Source organism: Protopterus annectens, chromosome 6.part0 (genome assembly GCF_019279795.1).
Source record: "Protopterus annectens isolate FY-2018-M chromosome 6.part0, PAN1.0, whole genome shotgun sequence".
Taxonomy (NCBI): Eukaryota; Metazoa; Chordata; order Ceratodontiformes; family Protopteridae; genus Protopterus; species Protopterus annectens.
In genome coordinates, this window is record NC_056737.1 from 786,697,336 (window position 1) to 786,721,035 (window position 23,700).

The window sequence follows — 23,700 nt, forward strand, 5'->3', positions numbered from 1 at the left end:
AGCAGTGCATGGCAGAATAAATGTTATTAACTACCTAATGTGCCCTTGGGTGTCTAAAAGAAATAACTCATCTTCATAATAAAGCAGAATGAATAATATTTTAGTGTTTAATGTTAAACGAAAAGCTTGTCAGGAATGAAATTCAAATTTGAAGGGTTTACCTGTGGCATTCGATTAAGTCCTAGTATTCTGGCAATTGCTTCTGTGTTTCCTGAATATGAATCTCCTATAAAAGCAATACGCGGTTCCGATTTGCCACACGTGTAGTTGGGAACTGGTTTACTTGACCCAGACAAGATCAAAAATACCGTGTTAATAGCCTGGGATGGAATGAAACATGAACTATAAATTTCATAACCCAAAGTGATGTTAGGCAAAAAGAATGGACTTCTGTTGATATACTCAATTAAAAATGCCACTGCTTGAACAGTCTGAAAAGTGTATATATGAAACCTGAAAAAGAAACAGTTACAGAGTGATTTAACATAAAAGCTCTCTCCGGCCAAGATTGTGCTAGACAGTCAAGAGGAGAAGGTTAACACCTGCATCACACCTCAAGCAACTCATAGCCCTTCAAAACCTACACCATCAACACCCACACATAGCAACACTAAACCCACATATGCGGAGGCCCTTAACATTAACCTGCCCAAGCAATAAGGACCTCCGAAGCCGAAATGCAAACAAACACCAGTCACAACCAAAGTGACACATAGCTCACAACACCAGTGTGCCACCCAACAACAGCCCCTAAGGCAAGACAATGTACCCAACACTTTAGTCATAGGTGTCTCTATAGTCAGGCACACTGATGTCCCACTCACCAGACTGAACAAGGAGAAAATTACAGTCAGCTGCCTGTCGGGTGCCAGGATCTGCCACATAATGCATGCACTCAAGTCACTCCACAACAAGTACAAATATGGCTCTGTCATTGTCCATGCTGGAGTGAATGACTTGAGACGTACCTCCCTGGACTACATGAAAAGAGATATGGAAGAGCTCTTGGATCATGTGACCCAGGCAGGTATGACCCCAGCCCTGAGTAGCATCCTGCCTTCACCAAGAATGATACCACAGTATAAGGACAAAATGATTGACTTCAACAATTGGCTAAGCTTCTGGTGTCATTCAAAGGGGATCCAGTATTTGTCTGCCTGGGAAGACATGATCAACAAACCACGATGCTTTGCCAGAGATGGTCTGTACCTGTCACCCCTGGGATTCAGGTTACTGGCTAAAGCTCTTGCCACCTCTATAGTGCCTTTTTTAGGCAAGGTTCAAAGGATAAAACCACCAATGTAACAAATAGAAGCAGGCAAAATCTGAAGGTAATGCTACTCAATGCTAGAAGTCTAAACCTCAAAATGCACTCTCTCGAGGCACTCCTAAAAATGGAGAACATCGATATCTGTGCAGTAACTGAGACCTGGTTCAAGGCTCCAGAGAGCACCCCTGCAATACCAGGCTACAATTCTTACCACACTTTTAGGCCACAAAACCAGGACCGAAACACTAAAGGTGGAGGAGTGTCCATATTCACCAAGGATGTTCACACCTCCAGGCTAGTTGCCCAACGCAATGCATCTGAAATTCTCCAGGTGCAACTAACACTAGGTAAGACTACAATCCAAAGTGTAGCTGGTTACAGATCCCCATCCATGCCCCAAGATTCTCACTACACCTTTCTAAACATACTGGAAAATATTAAGATACAACCAAACACTCTAATACTGGGTGATTTCAACTATCCTGCCATTAATTGGGAAAACTACTCAGGTACCAACTCCTTTTCCCAACGGTTCTTGGAATTCATAAATTCCAATGCCCTGGATCAACTAATCCATTGTCCCACCAGGGGCTCCAATATCCTAGACCTGGTCATTGCCAACATGGGAGATAGATGCTCCACACCAGTGGTCACCCCCTCATTGGTCAGGTCTTACCATAAGCAAATCACCCTTGACATCCACATCCCACCCCCAACCTCCAGTAAAGAAACCTCCTTAAAAAACTTCTCCAAAGCCAACTTCAAACTACTGAAGTCAGAAGTGACAAACTTCACAACACCCACGCAGACGGGATCTGGAGGTTCGACTGCAGAATCCTACACTAAGGCACTGTACGAGCACATCCACTCGTGCATGAATCGTGCCATCCCAAATAGAACCAAGATGCTCTTCTCCAAAAAAAGGAAGCCAATCTAGTGGTCCCCTGCTATAAACAAACTATACAACAGAAGGAAGAAACTGTTGCAAAAAAGAGGAAAATCCCAGGATGCAAAAGACTCCCTCACCAGTCTCAGTAAGAAGCTGAGATCCCTCATAAAATCTTCAAAAGCTAGTTACGAAAAAAAAATTGCCAAAGATTCCAAAGACAACCACAAGGCATTCTATAGTTATGTCAAAAATCTAAATGGCAATGCTCAGATCTGCTCTGAGTTACAACAGAATGGCATTAAATATACTGATTCCAAGGATATTGCCAATATCCTGGCAGATCGATTTAGTGCCAACTTCACCTCACTTTCACCCCTAAATGGCCAATCTCAATACCAAAAGATTGCCAAATTCCGATAATCACAGCCACACAGGTAGAAACCGCACTCTCCAAAGCTAAGAATACAGCATCCATGGGACTAGATGACATCTCAGGCTGTGTACTACATGAACTACAAAATGAACTGGCACCTCACCTAAGTGTCATGTTTAATCATAGCCTCACCTCAGGCTTCGTGCCCACTGAGTGGCGCACAGCTACAGTTATCCCGCTCCACAAGGGAGGATCCACCTTGGATCCCAGGAACTACCGTCCCATCAGTCTGACAAGCCTGATTTGCAAGGGCATGGAATGCATTATCATGGAACTTCTAAACAAAGACATTGGCAACCTTCAAACACTAGACCCCACCCAGTTTGGGTTTGTGAAGGGCCGATCTTGTCTTCTGAATCTGATTGACTTCTTCAAATCAGTCTCCAGAGCTGTGGACGAGGGTAAGGCAGTCCACACAGCCTATCTGGACCTCGCCAAGGCCTTTGACACCATCCCCCACTCTGGAATCATAGATAAACTTACTAAGCTGGGCATAAATCCCTACGTCACTCGATGGGTTGCTAACTGGCTTACTGACAGAACCCAGACTGTAAAAGTAACTGACTCCAAATCCAGCTCCAGACAAGTAACAAGTGGAGTACCTCAGGTTTCAGTCTTGGGACCACTCTTGTTTGGCATCTACTTCTCTGAAGTACAGGCCAACACTAAGGGACTCTGGCTAACAAAGTTTGCAGATGACTGCAAACTGGGAGCCATTATTGAATCCCCAAATGATGTGGATATTCTACAAAAGGGCCTTACAGAAACAGATGCCTGGTGCCAGAGCCATGGGCTCAAACTTAATGCCAAGAAATGTATAGTTATCCCCTTTGGAAAAAAACATGTACCCATGAATTACCACATAGGTGGCAGGACACTAAACATCGAAAGTGTGATGAGAGACTTAGGGACACAGGTGGACAGTGGTCTCACTTTCGATAACCACATTGCCACAACAGTCAAGAAATCCTTCTATGTGGCACACCCCATCACTAAGGGCTTTTCATCCAGAAAAAAGAAGGTCATTGTCCCATTGTACTCATCCCTCATTAGACCCATTATAGAGTATAATGCCCCGTTTGGTATGTACCTCACAAGACATCTGCAACAGCTTGAAAGGCCACAGAAATACCTCACTAAAAGAATCACAGGCCTAAAGCAGATGCCATATACTGACCGTCTAAAAAAACTCCAGCTATACTCTGTGGCATATTGTCTACTCAGATGCGATCTCTGCTTAACATACAAGGCCATGTCAAACCCTGAGCTGTTGGACATGCTCCACTTAAAGAAATCCCAATCCCTCAGAGCCACATGCTCCAGGGATCTAAACCTTGTCATCACAATGAACAAAACATGCTAGAGGGATAGGTTCCTGACCCAGAGACTCCCCATACTCTGAAATAGAGTGCCCATACATATCAAGCAGAGCACCTCTTTGGCCCTCTTCAAAAGGAACCTTGATGATTGGATGGGAGATAAGAAATTCATCCCGGGGATTACATCAGTCGCCCTGCTAGACATGGGTCCAGGGAAGTAAATATTGTGGGAAGAAATATCCAGGGAATTGTTATGGCTAGGCTTTTGTAGACCCTAGGGCCGATAGCCTAGTACCAACTTATGAACTTATGAACCTATCAGAAAGTTGTGGTGAGCTATACACATACTCTGGAAAGGTGCTTTAACAATTACCTTACAGCCGTAAATCTGGAAAGATGCTTTGTCACACTAAAGCTAGGTCTATGAATGATGCAGCCTAAAATGCAAAAATAGAAATAGGTTCATAGGTGTTTACTAGGCTAATGACCACAAGGGCCTGTTAAGCCTAGCCATGCATCTCATATCTTTGACAAATTCCGATATCCTTGATAAGTAAAAAGGGGCTTAGGAGATGTAGCATTTACATGCGGCCTGTGTCCATTAGAGACATAGGTGCCAAACCAGGGATGAATTTCCTGTTCCCCATCCAATTGTCCTAGTTACACTTGAATTGGGTTAGGGAGGAAGTCAACTTAACATGGATGAGGTGCCTGTTCTAGAGATGGGGTAGTCTTTGGGATGCATACCTATATCTTCAGCAGGCCCTATTTATATCACAGGCAAGTTTTAAGTCTTTGGAATGGGTAATTCTGGTGCTGCTTGTTTTGCAAACATGCAGGAGGTCCATCAGAGTGAGGTCTGACAATGCCTTGTATACCCTCAAATAGCTTGAAGGAGACAGAATACAAGGATAGGGCCTTGAGGCAGTCTGCATAGGACATGTTATTTATGTCCTGTATTTCTTTGGTGAGGAATTTCTGTGGACATTCCATTTATTGTATATGTCTGGTTAGATGTATACCATAGGGGGCATTGTACTTAATGACAGGTTTGATGAATGCTGGATAAAGTAAAATAATGAATTCATTGGACCTAGATGCAAAACCTTTGTTTATAAGCTACACAACATAAAATGATTTCTTCACTACTGTAGACATGTGATGGTCAAAGGCTAGATTACTGTCTATGTGTGTCCCAAGTACCTGACTACTGGGTCAGCCCTTAGGGTGTTTTGTCATTATGATAGTGGATGACTTCCTGAAAGATAAGAGGATGGTGTTACAGCTAGAAGCTAACGTTAGAAATGCCTCATAAACAATTCAAGCCACTGCATTAAACATACAGTGTTTCCTCATTTCAGTTTAACCCTTTCACACCAAACATTTATGGTCCACAGCTAATGTATCATCAAAATAAACAATATGTTTCTCTACAAAACATACAACATGTCTTGTAATATACACTATTTTTATATTTTTAATATCAGTTACTGCAAGTTTAGCCAGTTTATGCATTTGAAAATCAAATACTGAAATGCTAACTAATAAATATAATGCATAATAATAACAAAATATTATAAACTTGTCACCAATCGCAAACGGCTTTCAGAAAACTTATAAGATGTAAATTCTTGAAACTCACTGTGTGAATACATAACAAATTGTTGTTACAACTGAAGACCCAGTCATAATGTTTTGTTGCACATGAAGTCTTTATGTTGTAAGCAAGTGCAGATAAAAACATGGCCTGAATATTAATGGTTATGTTTTGAACGTATGACCACTGTCTGAGCTGTTATAGTTTTTATGTAAACAAATACAAGTAACAGCATTTGGAAGTACAAACCTCAGCTGTGCAGGTAGAATTATTATTCACTCAGCTTCTGAATGTAATATATGCATGTCATGAACTTCTATAACAATCAAAATTGTCAAAAAATATTTTTAAATGATTAATAATGCAATACAAAAAGAGAATGTATTACTTATTTATTTACATTTGATAACTGGGTAGTGTCCATCTGTGCCAGAAGCCTGTTTTCAGTGGAGACCCAGGGAGAAAAGCTCCAAGGAAGATTACATAATTATATAGTTGTACAAATGACAATTACAATAGGAGTTTAAATGTAAGTTCTTTGACAATTGCATCTTAAAGTATATAACAATGGTAGTACAATACACTTATACTATGTATACAGACAAAACAAATATATATATATATATATATATATATATATATATATATATATATATATTTTTTTTTTCAGGATAAAAATATAAAATGAAGCTATGAAGTGTCAATTACCAATAAATATTGACAATGGGTGTTGGAGAGAAGGAAGTTAGACAGTAAGGGGTTAAATTAGTTACCCTGGTGGAGAACATGAGCAAAGCCTATGTTTGGTGAAATATTCCTTTAGGGACTGTTTAAATGAATTTGTATAATTGATGGACAGAATATGCTGAGGTAGAAAATTCCAGCGTTTGGCAATGATATGTGAATATAAGGAGACGCCGTGAGAGTTTTGGGTTTTGTTAACCTTCAGCAATACTTTATCAGCAGACCTAAGAGATTTTAGGTTAGTGTAGGGTTGGACAAGCTCAGACAGAGCTGGGTAGTTCTCATGTCTGTATAAGACTGTAGGAGCAGTTAGTAGCTGAGTCAGAATAAGCAGGTGAGGGAGCTCTAACCAGTTCAGCTAGAGAAGGGCAGTGCAATGGTGAGATCTTTGAGATTAATTAGTGGCAAATCTGGCTATTTTGTTATAGCAAGATTTGATACTACTCAGTTCAGATTTGTGAAGATTGGTAAATATTTATGAACAGTAAAGCAGGGACGATAAGAGATGTGTTTTGGGTGTTGCAAGTCTGGCATGGTCAGTAAGATACAATTTAGCCCTATAGAGAGAACCCAGTTTGATATGAACCTTTTTAAGTGTTAGTGCAAGGTGTTTGTCAAACTTAAGTCCACTATCAGTTGTGACACCAAGAAGTTTTGTATCGGGCCGGAGCCTGAATGGCTAACTGAAAGCAGCAGTATTTTAGAGCTCCATATAACTAGTTGAATAAGACAGGAAAAAATATTCTTTTTTTTTCTTCAAAGTATAAAATCTTATAGATAAAGGACTAATTTACATAATTAGAAACGTTGGTGAAGTTTTACAAATAATTTCCTGTCAAAAAGCTTGGAGATATATTCACTTGTTAAAATGAGCAACTCAAAGAATTCTCACCAGGATGCTGCCTTATAGAAGGGACTACAACAGATGGCATCTACTCTACAGGAGTTGTCTTTGAAGATGGATTATTTTAAAGAGAACCTAGAAAATCTTAAAACAAGCAGTCAAAAACAGGCAGACACCCTCAAGGAAATGCTACAATACCACCAGACAGGGATAACAGGACTAGAGGGTTCTCTAAATGACTTAGAAAGTAGACTTAAGGAAGAGGAAACACAGAAAGAACTGTTTCTTAAACAAAACACTTGGTTTGTTAATAAAGTAGATGACTTTGAAAATAGGGAGAGGAGAAATAACATCAGGATTTTCAGATTACCTGAAAACACAGAAGGTGAGGATATTATTTCCTTTTTATCAAGCTGGATCCCTGACTTTTTAAATTTAAAAGAAGGACTTTCTTTTGGCATTGAAATGGTGGACAGAGCTCTTGGGAAACCTGCCACTAACTCAAACGTTCCTCCTAGGTCAATAATTATCAAATTTCTTTCAAACTTCGACAAGGAACTTATTTTAAGATCTGCTTGGAGGAAGGCACCTCTAAAATATAAACAGAGCCTGATAAGATTCGATAACGACTATTCATCTAGAATAATGGAACAAAGGAAAAAAGTGTGGCCAATGATAACGTTTTTGAAACAAAATAACATCAAGGCACAACTTGCATATCCAGCTAAGATATGAATACTGTATGCCAACGAGATGAGGACTTTTATTGACTTAGAGGAAGCCTCTTCATTTATTAAAACTAATAATGTGATTACTTTACCAGAAGATATGGATTGGATGTCACCTTCTCTCAAGAGAACAAAAGAAACAAATGTCTGATCAGATGTCAAAAAGAAGAAGCAAAAGACTGATACTGTTACAGCCAAATCTCTCAAAGCATCTACTATGATATGAATTGTTTTAACATCATTTTAAAGGACCAATTGCACTGCTTGGAATTTTAAAACAAAGGTAACTTACTACTGGAATTTTTATCTATATATTTTTAAAACAGATGACACATGAGAGTTTTCACATTACCTCAGGTATGTAAAACAGGGTACTTTTCTTTCACAGAAAGAGGGTTATATAGAACATAAAATATTTATACTGTAAATCAACATACATAGTATATGTGTGTTTTCTCTTAATTTTCTCTTTTCTTTCTCCTTTCTTTCTTTTCTCATTATTTATTTTAACTGCATCTTGTCTTCCTTTCTAAATTCTCTCCTATTTACTATACTGATATAGTCTGTATATATTTAATGACTCACTATCTATACATAGATAAATAATAGTCTGAAATAATCTAGTTTTAAGGTAGACTAATTGGAATAGTGAACTTAATTAATTATTACAATATTTATTAGATTAATGATAGTCACTGTTACGCTTATTGGGATTGAGGACATGTTCGTGATTAACTCTGAAATGTTTCATTCATGTACATATGTCCTTTGAATTATTTCCTGTTAGTATTAACAAATACATAAAAAAGGAGGGAAAAATGTACATTTGGTTAAGAGAAGTGAAGCTTTCTTCACAGTCTATTGGTGTTGCCATAGCAACAGTAAATAATTGCTACAGTTTCTAAGGACACTGTGAACCTGCAAAGTGCATTTAGCCTCACATATAACAGATAATAAGAAAAAGTAATGTTGTTTAGTTATTAAAATGAAAAACAACCTAAGCAAGGTAAAATAAATACATAATAGGACTATTTGTAAATACTTTATGATTTATCCTCATAGGATTCACATTCATTTTAGACCTGATGTAATTACCCATTCTGGAAGCAGGAGGTGCCCTATGCAGGATGGGAATTGTCAGGGTGATCATAGTTCATTCTTAGACTCTGCTTTGTAAATCTATAAATATGTAAAAGCACTGCACACTAGAATGTAGGGCGCCTCTACTCAGAGTCAGGATATCACTGATAAGCCATGTATTTTCATGAGTGTAAGTTGAAGTTAGCGAGCTGAAGATTGGGAAAGTAAAGGAAGACAGTACACCTACAGTAAATTCATATTTCATTGGTAATCACTCATTGTCTCCTGTAGAGTCCTTTTAGTCAAATTATTTTAGTAATAATCTATTTGTTGTTGGCTTATTTAGTGTATGCTCCTGTGCTGCATTTAATTTATCCAAAATGACATATCTGACATGTTTGGGATCTCTTAAGGGTAACTAAATATTGGATATTTTCTAAGTCAACATAATAATTGTTTACACAGCTAACATTCCATCCTAATATATAAAATACTATAGAACAATAATAGAATAATATAGAATTTCATATTTCTTTTAAGAAAATTCTACATATAATAATTTAACATATGGAGCTCAGTTGATATTGTTGGTTAAAGGTATGAGTGATTGTCCAATAGATATATCTTTATCTATTGGAATAGGAATTACTTTCATTCCATATTCAACGGGAAATTCATATTTACTTGTATTTTATACTTTACAATTAATGTTTTATAGAAGTACTCTTTTAAAGCCTGACCAGAATTTTACCCTACTTATATTTAAAGAAGAAAGAACATTAAATTACACTCCCAAGTTTGCACACATAAAAATAACATCCAATGTTATCAGATAATGTGGTATGACTACTATAATCAAAATAAAAAAAAAGAAGCAAAAAGTTTTTTCCAACAATAACTTGAAATGGATGTAACATTCTTATCATTAAATACTAATGGCTTAAATAATGCAAATAAAAGATCAAACTTACTAAAATATTTAAATCTAAATAAGGTACAAGTAGTATTTTTCCAAGAAATGCATTTTAAGATTAATGATAGCTTTATTTGGAACCCTAAGGACAGTACAGTCTTAGCTCAATCTTCCTATAGAGCAAAGACAAAAGGAGTATCAATTCTCTGGAAGAAAAACATAATCATTCCAAAAGTTATTTATAAATATGAAGACAAAGAAGGTCTACTAGCATTTGTTATAATTCAAGTTAATAACAGAATATGGACCTTAGCTAATCTATATTGGTTCCCAGGAATTAGAGCAGGAATGGTTAAAAAACACCTAGGTTTTATTTCCAACAATTATAAAGGAAATCTTATACTGGGAGGAGACTTTAATTGTACCTTAGAAGCTTCTGAAACCACCAAGAAGTCTTTTCGCATAGCAACTATTTCAAAATACTTAAAAAATGGATTGATTAATTTCATTTAATAGATACTTTTAAAGTAAAAGATGATAAATCCTTATTATTTTCCCATAAAGACCATAGATTTGGAACACAAACCAGAATAGACAAATTATTCATAGTTCAAGATTTACAAACAAAAATCCTCAACTTCTCAATAGTTCCATGCCCCTTCTCAGATCATGACTCTGATAATGAAGCTCCAAATAGAGTTTAAACCTTTAATCCTCTCAACTAGAATTCCATCATATATCACAACAATTAAATAATTCAGACCCTGGATGTTGTCAGAACTACAATTATTTCTTGAAATTAATAATACAACAGAAATCAGTAGAGTCATGGTTTGGAACTCATTAAAAGTGTATTTATTTGGTAAGAACCTTAGCTGGTACGAAAACAAAGTTAGAGAGTTGGAATCTGAATCAGTAGACTTGCAAACCAGACTCTTGACAGCAAAATCTAAAAAAAAATCTGAATTGTCCAGAAGTCAAAAAAGAAATAGAGGAATTAAATAAAAAATATAATAAAATTTTGACACACAAAACTTGTCTAACCTTGGAAAAATTAAAAATAAACTCATTAGCCACCTCCCCCAGATATCTACATAACCTATCTACAAGAATTGAAATACAATCTAAAGTAAATAACATTAGTAGTATATATCATGAAAAGAAAGGGAAAAAAATATCAGATATAGGAGACATCCTTGAAGCATTTCAGTTTCTTCATATGGAACACTTCAAAAAAGAAGATTTAGGTACCAACCAAATAAACTTAGATACAAACATTATCAATATAAAAAAAATCCCAAAAATGTAAAACTAGACCTACAAAAACCTATATCCTGCAAAGAAATTGTTGAAAAGATAAAAGAAAGTAAATCTAACAAAGCTCTGGAGATAGATTGTATAATTACGGAAATTTACAAACTCTTCCCTTCAACAGTAATCTCACTTTTTCATAAAATTTTGCTAGAAGTCCAGTCAGAAGCAAAAATACCACCCTTGTGGAAATATTCTCTCATAACACCAATTCTAAAAGATAATAAACCATCGGACCTTTGCACCTCATACAGACCTATATCATTACTGAATAATGATTACAAAATATTCATGGCAGTCCTAGCTAACAGAATGAAAATCCAACTTTCAAAGACAATTAATAATGATCAAACTGGATTTTTATATAACAGGCATACACATGATAATATTAAAAGGATATTTACTCTTATAGATTATGTGAATAAAGAAGATAGAGAAACACTTGTAATCAGATCAGACATAGAAAAAGCCTTTGATTCCCTCAACTGGGAATATCTATTTAAAACTTTAGCATTATTTGAATTTCCTCCTCCCTTCATCTTATTACTAAAAACATATATATTAATAACTTAGCCTACATTAAATTAGGTCCTTTCACCGCAGAATCTATCCATATAATGAAAGGTACTAAACTAAAAACATATATATTAATAACTTAGCCTACATTAAATTAGGTTCTTTCACCTCAGAATCTATCCATATAACAAATGGTACTAAACAAGGATGCCCCCTTTCTCCTATTTTATTTGCTTTGGCTGTAGAAATACTTGCAGAAATAATATGCAATAATCCAAGAATAAAAGGAATAGAAGTTTATGATCAGTACATATCTAAAATGAAGCTTTTTGCTGATGATATTTTATTAACCCTATCAAACTCCAGAGAGTCATTAGGAGAGCTAGAAGAAGTAATGGAGAAATTTTATAAGATTTCAGGTCTACACTTTAATAGATCAAAATAAAAAATTCTATTTTTAAAATAAGAAACAAGACCTACAAGTTACAGATAAATCCATCATAGGAAAACAGCTTCCGCTAAAGTATTTAGGAATAGTGTTATGCAAAAAATATAAACAAAACAATATTAATAAATTATAAAAACATTATTGAAACTATATATATATATATATATATATATATATATATATATATAGAGAGAGAGAGAGAGAGAAAAGTGGAACAAAATTATATTAACTTTCGAAGACAGATTGCAATTAATAAAAATGGTCTTATTGCCAAAAATACTATATGTAGCATTAGCAATACAGCTAATTCTTGAAAGATGCATTCTTAAAGAATAAACTCATGTTTAATAACATTTTATGGTATCCCACAGAGAAAAGAGTAGCTTTAACTCATCACATTAGACCCTGGAAGCAACGAGGATTGAACTTCCCAGAAATAAAAACATATAATAAATAATAAAGATAATCTATGTAAAAGATGTAATGTAGAAATTAATGCTGACTGGGCTCATATGTTTTATGATTGTATAAAATTGAAAGAATATTGGAAGTCAATCAATGATTTTTTGCAGGCTCTTTTTACAGATAATTTCATTATTTCTAAATCTCTTATATTATTCAACACACCTGTACCTCAAAGTGTTAAAAAGGTTAAGCTTCCCTTGTTATGGTCTATTCTAGCAGTGGCTAGAAAAATAATAACCAGAAATTGGATTTCAGATACACCTCCTTTGTTCAATGAATTTAAAAATGTTATGACTATAGTGTGCCATATGGAATTGATGACAATAAAATCAAGAACTACTAGAAAAACATCTTATTATATTATATGGGATACTTTACAAAACTTGTTAAAAAAATCTTAACTTCAATAGCATGGTATTTTAGTTTAATTAATTGATATGATTGTAGTGGATGTCTTTGTAAATACTATGGTTATTTTGTTGAATGTTATAATCATATCTATTTTAATTACTTGTATAAAATTGTTATGATATTTCTCTTGTATGTTAAAAACAATAAACTTGTTTTAAAAAAAAAGAAATAAAAACATATATAAAAGCATCTGTGCTTAAAACTACAATAGACTGGATAAACCCACATTATTTTGCCAACTGGAAAGAATTAATGATGGCTATATTAACAAATGAATTTAATCTGTTAAAAACATTTTTAATAGTAGACAAATCAAACAAACACTGGTACATACTATGCATAAGTATACAATATAATATAATATAACAAAACCTTCTAAAATAACACTGATTAATCATTACATCAATTCCATTAGGAAACTTATCAATACAAACATAGATCTAAAACTCTGGTTTGACCTTTTAACCCCATTTACCATCACTAAGAACTTTCTTCACAAAATATATAGGGAAACAATAACCTCCTGGGAACAAAATGGATTCTTATGCTGGTTTCAATGTGTAAATAAATTAACGTTTTAGATAAAAATATGATAAAAACTGCTTACAATATTACAACACAGGACTGATTAACCTTACAAAGCATTCTAATGTACACTCAAGATTTATGCAGATTAATTAATAATTCCTCATTTACAGATATTCCAAATCTAATAAGCTTTCTGTATGAATTTATATATAATAGTTATGAAAAGAAAAATTCCATTTCAAATCTATATAAAGAGTTAATAACATATAAAACAATTCCCAAACCATCATACTGGGAGTTCTTAACAAAAGGTCAGTCATTGCAGTTAACAGAAGAAATTAAAAGTAACATCTTACTATCAGTTAATTAAACCTCTAACACACAGTACTGGAAAATATTTAACTGGAAATACGTACATAGTGCATTTTTAACAGCAGAAAGAATTAAAAAGATCAGTACTACTAAAAATCTTTTTTGCTGGAGGTGTGAAAAGTCAAATAAAGCAGACTGGATTCATACTTTTATGAGTGTAATAAAATTAAAAAATATTGGAATGGAATCAATCATTTTTACAATCTTTATTTAATGGATCCTTTACCTTAACTAAAATATTGATAATACTAAATATAAATGAAGGTCCCTACCTGAATAAGACAAATATGTATTTGTTATGGACAATACTTGCTATATCTAGGAAATGTGTAACCAGAAAGTGGAATTCAAATACACCCATGACCTTGGAAGAATTCTACACTTTACTGAAGACAACTGCATCGATGGAAATAAAAATCAAAGAACTATGAATCTATCCTAGGCCATTGGTAAATAATCCTTGGAAGAAAGTTATATCTTTGTTGGACACTCTGCAATAATCAGTATTGAATCTCTGATAACTGATCTGTTAATTATATATTTAATAACATACAGTGTATACAATTGAAAGTCAGGCTATTGTAAATATTGTATATAGTTGTTTAAAATGATATTTAAAAATATTATGTAAATGTTTTAAATTTTAATTGAAAATAAAAAAATTGAGAAAAAAAATAAGTTTTGTATCTTCAATGGGCTCTATTTTTGTGCCATTGGAGGATGAAATAGAGTTAGGTTGTTTGTTGTTCAGGTATTATAGAAGACCATAAGCTTGGTTTTATTGGGGTTAAGTATAAGTTGATGGGCTGTTAAGTGAGTTGCCTGGGTTTTTTCTTGGAGTCCTTGATAGAGGGGGCAGAGTAGTTTAGGGAAGCATTGTCAGCATATTGTATAATTGAGGCTGGATTTGCTGAGGAGTTTAGGTCATTGGTAAAACTGTGAATAAAAGTGGGCCAAGGGTAGATCCTTGTGGGACTCCTATACATATAGGGAGCTGGAGGGAGAGTTTATTGTCCCGTAAAGTGGCTTGTTTCCTATCTGAAAGGTAGCTGTGAAATCAGCTTAGGGGTTCAGAGCTGCACTGGTAGAAAGCCAGTTTATTGAGAAGTATTTGATGAGATACAAGGTCAAATGCTTTTGACATATCTAGGAAAGTAGCAGAGACTAGTTGTTTTTTTTGTGTTGATTTATGGTATTAGTAAAGCTAATTAAAGCTGTACTGGTGATATGCCTTGGTCGTAAGCCATGTTATGTATTATATAATAGATTATTTGACAGAAAGTGGTCTAAGATCTGTTTGTGTAAACATTTTTCCAAGATTTTGGCAAGTGGTGACAAAATGGCTTTGGGTCAGTAGTTGGATACATCAATAGAGGGACCACATTTATGTAAGGGTATGATGTGAAACATTTTCCAGAGGAATGGTACATACTGTTCAGAGATAGAATGCTTAATGAGAATAGATATAGGGTAAGCAATGGAAGTAGCAGCTTATTGTACAGAGTCACCAGGTAACTGGTCTGCAGCTAGTGTGCAGGGTTTTATTTTTGAAAGGAGATTTTTAACATAACTTGTTTGGATAGGTTTGAGATAGAGGTGGGTAGAATTGTTGTTGGAGGTTTGAGGTATGGACAGAGGCATATTAGGGATTCTGTTTAGTAGAGAGGTTACTGAGCTAATAAAAGGGGTGTTAAATCAAGTGACTATGCAATCATTTGAGTTTGTCAGAGTTGGTGCTGGGGTAGTGGGGTTTCCTGGGTTGAGAAGGAGGTTGATTGCCAGAATCATTTGGGATTTTCCTGGCATTTTAGCTGGCTTGTTTGGAAGTAGTTTTTTTGTCTTGTTTAATTAATTTTTGGTTTGATTTCAAAGTTGTTGGTAGGTAATGAGATTTTGTTTACTTCTACTATTTTGAAAGAGATACCAGACTCGGTCCCTTTGTTTTATAGGTTTATAGGTTCATAGGTTCATACTAGGCTATTTGCCCTGGGGCAATTATAAGCCTAGCCCGATTTTGTATGGCTTACGCCACCCCTTGATTTGAGTATACTGTGCCCTTCTTAAGGTTTAGTTTACTGTGCCTCTGTCTAATAGTGACACAGGAGTAATCCCTGGGACAAACCTACGATCTCCCATCCACTTATAGAGATTCTTCTTGAAGAGATTCAGTGAGGTGCTCTGCCTCACATGAACTGGAATTCTATTCCAGAGTGAAGGGAGCCTCTGGGTTATGAACCTGTCCCTCCACCAAGTTCTATTTATTTCTGTGCTGAGGTTCAAGTCCCTCGAGCATGTGGCTCTAAGGGATTTAGATTTACTGAGGTGGAGCATGTCCATTAATTCTGGATTTGACATAGCTTTGTATGTCAGGCATAGATCGCCTCGAAGTAGGCGGTATGCAACTGAGTAGAGCTGGAGTTTTTTTAACCGAGCAGCATATGGCATCTGTTTGAGACCCTTGATCCTCTTGGTGAGATACTTTTGGGGTCTTTCTAATTGCTGCAGGTGTCGGGTAAGGTACATCCCAAAAGAGGCATTGTATTCTATGATGGGCCTGATGAGGGATGAATAAAGGGCACGATTACCTCTCTTGATCTAGATGTGAAACCCTTCGTGATGAGGTGGGCTATGTAGAAGGTCTTTCTAACCACTTTGGCAATGTGGTTTTCAAAGGAGAGATTGCTACCAACTTGGGTCCCCAGGTCCCTAATAACTTTCTCTGTACTTAATGGGTTTCCACCTATGTGGTAATTTGTGGGCACATTGTTTTGCCAAAGGGTATGACTATACATTTTTGGCATTTAGCTTTAAACCATGGCGCTGGCACCAGTTATCTGTCTCTGTGCGACCTTTTGAAGGATGTTTGTGTCAGCTGGAGAGTTGATTATGGCGCCCAGTTTGCAGTCGTCTGCAAACTTGGTGAGTCATAGTCCTCCCACATTTGCCTGTACCTCAGAAAAGTATATACCAAACAAGAGTGGTCCCAGGACAGAACCCTGTGGGATGCCACTTGTGACCAGTTTCGAGTCTGACATGGCTCCAGCAACTCTCACTCTGTGGGTTCTGTCTTTGAGCCAGTTTGCGACCCATCTTGTGACATAGGGGTTTATATTTAAGCTGGATAGCTTATCTATGATGCCCGAGTGGGGTATTGTGTCAAATGCCTTTGCAAGGTCCAGATAGGCTGTGTGGACTACCTTCCCTTCATCTATGGCTTTGGTGACTGTTTCAAAGAAGTCAACCAGGTTCAAAAGGCAGGATCTGCCCTTGACAAAGCTGAACTGGGTAGGATCTAGTGTCTGTAGGTCCCCAATGTCTTTGTTTATGAGCTCCATGATGATCCTCTCCATAGCCTTGCAGACTAAGCTAGTCAGGCTTATGGGTCGATAGTTTCCAGGGTCCGTAGAGGCTCCACCTTTGTGGAGTGGGACCACTGTTGCTGTACGCCATTCTGTGGGCACATATCCTGTAGTGAGGCTGAGATTGTATAGCTGTTTTATTTGAGAGATTAGTTCCTCTTGTAGTTCATGTAGGACGCAACCTGGGATGCCATCTGGTCCAATGGAAGCAGTGTTTTTTGCTTTGGAGAGGGCAGCCTTCACCTGAGCATCTGAGATGTTTGGGAGGCAGCCCTCTGCCGGGATAGATACTTTCTCTTTTGGGGGGGAGGGGGTGGAGTAAGTTTGCACTTAACCTGTCTGCCAGGATATTGGCGATGTCTGTGGGTTCAGTGTATTTTTTGTCGTTTAGAATCAACTCAGAACAAGTTGGGAGTTGCATCCCAGGTTTCTAACATAACTGAAAAAAGCCTTATGATTGTCTTTGGTGTCCTGTGCAATTTTTCTCTCAAAGCTGGCCTTGGAGGATTTTATGAGGGATCGTAATTTTTTGCTAGTACTGATCAGAGATGTCTTCCCTATTAGGGATTTTGCTCTATCATGTAGTAGCTTCCTCCTTCTGTTGTACAGTTTATTTATGGCAGGGGTCCACCAGACTGGACGCCTGCCTTTGGCTGATTGGGTCTTTAGTAGAAGAATTGTGTCTTTTGACAACCAGGGAAGCTGTTTGGATTTGGTACAAATTTTTCTAATTTGGGCTAGATCCTTAAGTACTTGTAGAAAGGCACTATTGAAGTACTGTACAGAAGAGTTTTTAGAGCTGCCCAATCATATTGTTGAAGAAGAGTATTAAATAAGGTAGGAGAAAAGTGTTTTTTATTGTGAATGTAGAGAAATGAAATGTTACAGGAATTGTGTGTATATTTTCTAATCAAGTAGGTAGGGAAGTGATCACTTAGTGTGTCAGGGAGACACCCAGCATCATAGCTAATGTTGGATTTGTTTGTTACAATCCGGTCAAGAATGGATTGCCTGTTGGTGTGTTTGTTGATGTGTGTGGGGTGGTTAATTTTTTGAAAGAAATTGTACATGTTTATAAAGTTAGTAGGGGGGCTAGGAGAGCAGGTAGTCCAGTCAAGGCTGAAATCTCCAAGTATGATGGTTTCATGGCTAAAGCTGGTAAAGGCCCTTTCAAGGATGTTTTCAATATTTTGGAGGTTATCAGTATGGGACAGGTAGATAGCTATAAAGATAATGGACTTATGATTATTTGTATCTAGGTGTGCTACTGAAACTTCTAAGTTAGGGATATCAGGTGGAGTACAGTTAAGTTGTGCCAATTTAAGATGGTCTTTAAACAAAATGGCAACCCCAACACCATGTCTAGACACTCTATCAGTTCTGAGGATGTTATAACCATTGGGAAGAAATTCTTCAGATTTAATATGAGGCTTAAGCCATTTTTTAGTAATGACATCTATATCAGGGGAGTAAAGGGCAATAACAGCATGAAATTAATGTACTTTGTTTATCAAGCTTCTGAGGTTGACATTAGGAGGTCATAGTTACTTTTTTTCTGTGGCAGATAGGAGTTAGATGCAGAGTTAGGGGAAGTATCAGAATGTAGATTTGGGGGGAAGAGAATGTGGCAAGGGTTGGGCCTGAATTAGGATGGATGTCACACTGGATTTTAATATGGGTAAGGGACTGGAAGGTAAGACATCTTAGTTTGGAAAGCAAACTGTGATATATATATATATATATATATATATATATATATATATATATATATATATATATATATATATTGCAATACTAGAACTGTGGGTTTAAAAATATCTGAGAGAGAATAGTAAAGTAGGGGTATGGGGAGATGTGAACAGTGGATTTTTCATGATGCAGGTCCTCAATTACTGGCAAGGTAAGGGAAGGGTTGTTTGTGAGAAGGTATGATTGGAAGGAGGTGGTATAAAGGACTAGAAGTAACAAAGCTAACAGGACAGGGAGAGAGATGATAGGTTTTATTAGAGGTATAGTAAAGAAGGTAGACTGTAGTTAAGGTCAGGGGTGATAGATTGTAGATAAAGTAAAAAGAAATCTTATGTAGAAGAGTCAGAAAAGAGACTTGATGAGATAATGGATGAAGTGAGATTGAAAATTGTAGGTGGCTTGCTGACTGGAGGATAGGGAGAAGGGGAGGAGCCTGTCTAGGAATAAAAGAAATTAATCCTGGGGTGGGTGGGAATGGGAGTAGGGTAGGGGAGCTGAGTGATCCCGAGCGCAGTGAGAGCAAATGGAGTGAGAAACCAGCACCTAGAGCTAGCAAAGTGATAGCAGAAATGAGTCTGCAGAATAAAAATATCGGTATCAGTGTAGACACTAACCAAGTAAGTCAAGAATAGAGGAAAAATAGTATAGGATGGCTTTACAATAAAGATGAGTTAAAGAAAGCACATGCACTTGCTTTTGAAAGTCAAATAAGAATTTCATGCACTAGTCTGTGAAAGTCCACCTGAAAAGCCTGGTAATAAGATAGATGGTTGAATGTATCCTTTTGTTAGGGAATTATAAGCCCTGGGTCCAAATACACTTCTGAGGAACAGGGTCACCAAACTACAAGAAGTATTGAAGGGAGTCACTGGAGGGAATCCACAAAATGATAAAAAGGACCAGTAGAATCAACATTTGTTTACACATGCAAAACTTGTCTGTCTGTACCACCTCAGCTTCATAGCCTTCCAGGAGATTATAATATACCAACATATGCAAACACATTAAATAGCAGCATCAATTAAGTCATTATATAATTGAACAATTATAATATTAAACCATCAACACAATTAATTACAAAAGGTATTTCCAATTGCACTCTTGCTTTAAACCAAGAGGGGTCAGAGTATTGTATTTTAAAATAAAAACAGCTTTGTTATGTAACAACCAATCTTTAATATCATCAGTAGCAATAGGAACATAATTATGCTCCAAAATACAGCCCTTCAAACAACCATAATTCTCCCCATGTATAGAATTATAATGGCAAGCAATGGGACTTTCAGCTTTCTTATTCTTAGTATCATAAATATGCTCCCGAAACCTAATTCTAAAGCATGTTTTAGTTTCCCCTATGTAAAAAAGGGGGTCTACCTGATAACACTGACATGCCAAAACACCGACAACAAAATCACCGGCACCACAAAACTGAAAGTTCAAAAACACGAAACTTCACATGCCCGACAAACCACAATCCCGACAACAAAACAATTACCTTTTCTGAAAAACACACACACAACACAAGCACACCAACAACCTTACAAACCTACACTAAACCTTACATACACATCTATCTATGCACTAACCTTAACCTAAACCCTAACCCTAAGGTCCGTCACTATAGCACACTTACCTTACCTGCACCCTAACCCTAACTCCCTTAATCCGCCCCTAACCCTTAAGTCTGTCACTATCGCACACTTACCTTATCAGCACCCTAACCCTACCTCACTTAATCCATCCCTAACCCTTAAGTCTGTCACTATCACAAACTTAGCTTACCTGCACCCTGACCCTAACATCCGTCCCTATCGCACACTTACCTTAACATGTCGGTGTTCTCAGTGTCAGGATTTTCAACTTTCGGTCTTCTCTGTTGTCAATCTTCTGGTGTCGGTTATCTCGTTGTCATTCTTCTCAGCTTTCGGCGTTATCAGGTAGACCCAAAAAAGGTTCCACCTTTGCGACCACCACAAGAGCCAGAGAACTTTAGAAATTGTTTTCGGAGTCAATGAGATGAGAAAGGGAGGAAAAGAAATTGGGCATAGGCCCATGTGTTAATCTAGGTCATATGCAAACCCAGATATCCCAGCTATCTCATTATAGGTTCATAGGTTCATAGGTTGGTAATAGGCTATCGGCCCTAGGGCCTATAAAGCCTAGCTATAACAATTCCCTGGATATTTCTTCCCACAATGTTTACTTTCCTGGACCCATGTCTAGCAGGGCAACTGATGTGATCACTGGGATGATTTTCTTATCTCCCATCCAATCATCAAGGTTCCTTTTGAAGAGGGCCAAGGAGGTGCTCTGCTTTACATGTATGGGCAGTCTATTCCAGATTCTGGGGAGTCTTTGGGTCAGGAACATATCACTCCAGCATGTTTTGTTCATTGTGATGACAAGGTTTAGATCCCTGGAGTGTGTGGCTCTGAGGGATTGAGATTTTTTTTAAGTGGAGCATGTCCAACAGCTCAGGGTTTGACATGGCCTTGTATGTTAAGCAGAGATCACCTCTGAGTAGACGATATGCCACAGAGTACAGGTGGAGTTTTTTTAGATGGTCAGCATAGGGTATCTGCTTTAGGTCTGTGATCCTTTTAGTGAGGTATTTCTGTGACCTTTCCAGCTGTTGCAGATGTCTTGTGAGGTACATACCAAACGGGGTGTTGTACTCTGTAATGGGTCTAATGAGGGATGAGTACAGTGGGACAATGACCTCCTTTTTTCTGGATGAAAAGCCCTTAGTGATGAGGTGTGCCACATAGAAAGATTTCCTGACTATTGTGGCATTGTGGTGATGGAAGGTGAGACCACTGTCCACCAGTGTCCCTAAGTCTCTCATCGCACTTTCGGTGTTTAGTGTACTGCCACCTATGTGGTAATTCATGGGTACATGTTTTTTCCCAAAGGGGATAACTATACATTTCTTGGCATTAAGCTTGAGCCCATCACTCTGGCACCAAGCATCTGTTTCTGTAAGGCCTTTTTGTAGAATATCCACATAATTTGGGGATTCAGTAATGGCTCCCAGTTTGCAGTCATCTGCGAACTTTGTTAGCCAGAGTCCCTTAGTGCTGGCCTGTACTTCAGAGAAGTAGATGCCAAACAAGAGAGGTCCCAGGACTGAACCCTGAGGTACTCCACTTGTCACTTGTCTGGAGCTGAATTTGGAGTTGGTTACATTTACAGTGTGGGTTCTGTCACTAAGCCAGCTAGCAACCCATCAAGTAACGTAGGGATTTATGCCCAGCTTAGTAAGTTTATCTATGATTCCAGAGTGGGGGATGGTGTCAAAGACCTTGGCGTGGTCCAGATAGGCTGTGTGGACCACCTTATACTCGTCCATAGTTCTATAGACTGATTCTACTACTGCATGGACAGACTAAAACGCTAATGATTGACTACCTTAAGCCATATATCATGGAAATACTAATATTGGTCACTGTGGACTGAAATGGTGACTAAAAACACAGTATTGGAATCAAGGAGCCATTACTAGACAAACAAACTAGAGATGTGCAGTGTTAAGGAGGTTTGAACGGTGTGCCAAAGTATACACCGAGCTGTAACTAGGTCAATGGATACCTTGGACATTTTCTAAAGTGGCATTCCTCCCCCCAAACCTAAAGATGAGGACAAAAAAAGTACTCTAAAGGGTACCTGTAGGGCTTTGAGGTGGTCTTTATAGTACGTGTCATTTACATATTGTATTCTTTTAGTGAGAAACTTCTGTGGATGGCCTAATTGTAGAATGTGCCTAGTTGAGTACATACCAAAGGAGACATTGTGCTCAAGTATATGTCTGATGAGCACCAAACACAGTAGAAAAATGACCTCTTTGGACCTAGATGCCATACTTTTGTTTATAAGTTGCACAATATTGAATGATTTCTTACCTATCATGTGATGGTCAAAGGATCACTGTCTCTGTGTCCCCAAGTCCCTGACTACTTGGTCAGCTCTTAGGGGTGTGTTGTTAATATGGTAGTCAATAGCTGTGTCCAACTTCCCGAAGGATACTATTATGTATTTCTTGGCATTTAATTTTAGTCCATGGCTCTGACACCAGTTGTTTGTCTGTATCATCCCTTCCTGAAGAACATTAGTGTCAGTGGGGGATTCTATGACAGCTCTTAATTTACAATCACTTTCCAATTTGGTAAGCCATAGGCTCTTGACATTGGCCTTGGCTTCAGACAAGTGGATGCCAAAATGGTGCGGTCCCAGGACTGATATCTGAGGGACTCTGCTGGTGACTTGCCTCTTTATAGGAGTGGACTACCCAATTTTAACTTCCTGTGTCTTGTCACTGTATCAGCTGGCTATCTACTGGATGACATAAGGGTTTATACCTAGCCTCTTCAGTTTGTCAACAATGCCTTAGTAGGCCATTGTATCAAATGCCTAGGCCAGGTCAAGGTAGACAGTGTGAACTGTTTTACGCTCAAGCATTGCTTATGTGACCTTCTTAAAGATGTCCAACAGGTTGTGTAAGTATGACTTGCCCTTGGCAAAACCAAATTGGGTTACTCCCATTGTTTGTATGTGTTTGAGAAATGTCATTTTAGTGGTGTACTTATTATTCAATGAAGTATGTATGTCAAGTTTTAGACCTGATAAAAATATATTTCAAGAGAGCTTGCATATTTGATAATGAAAACTTTTATACATCCCATTGTGATTTCTGATCATGTTGCCATACAACATCAGTAACAGATTAA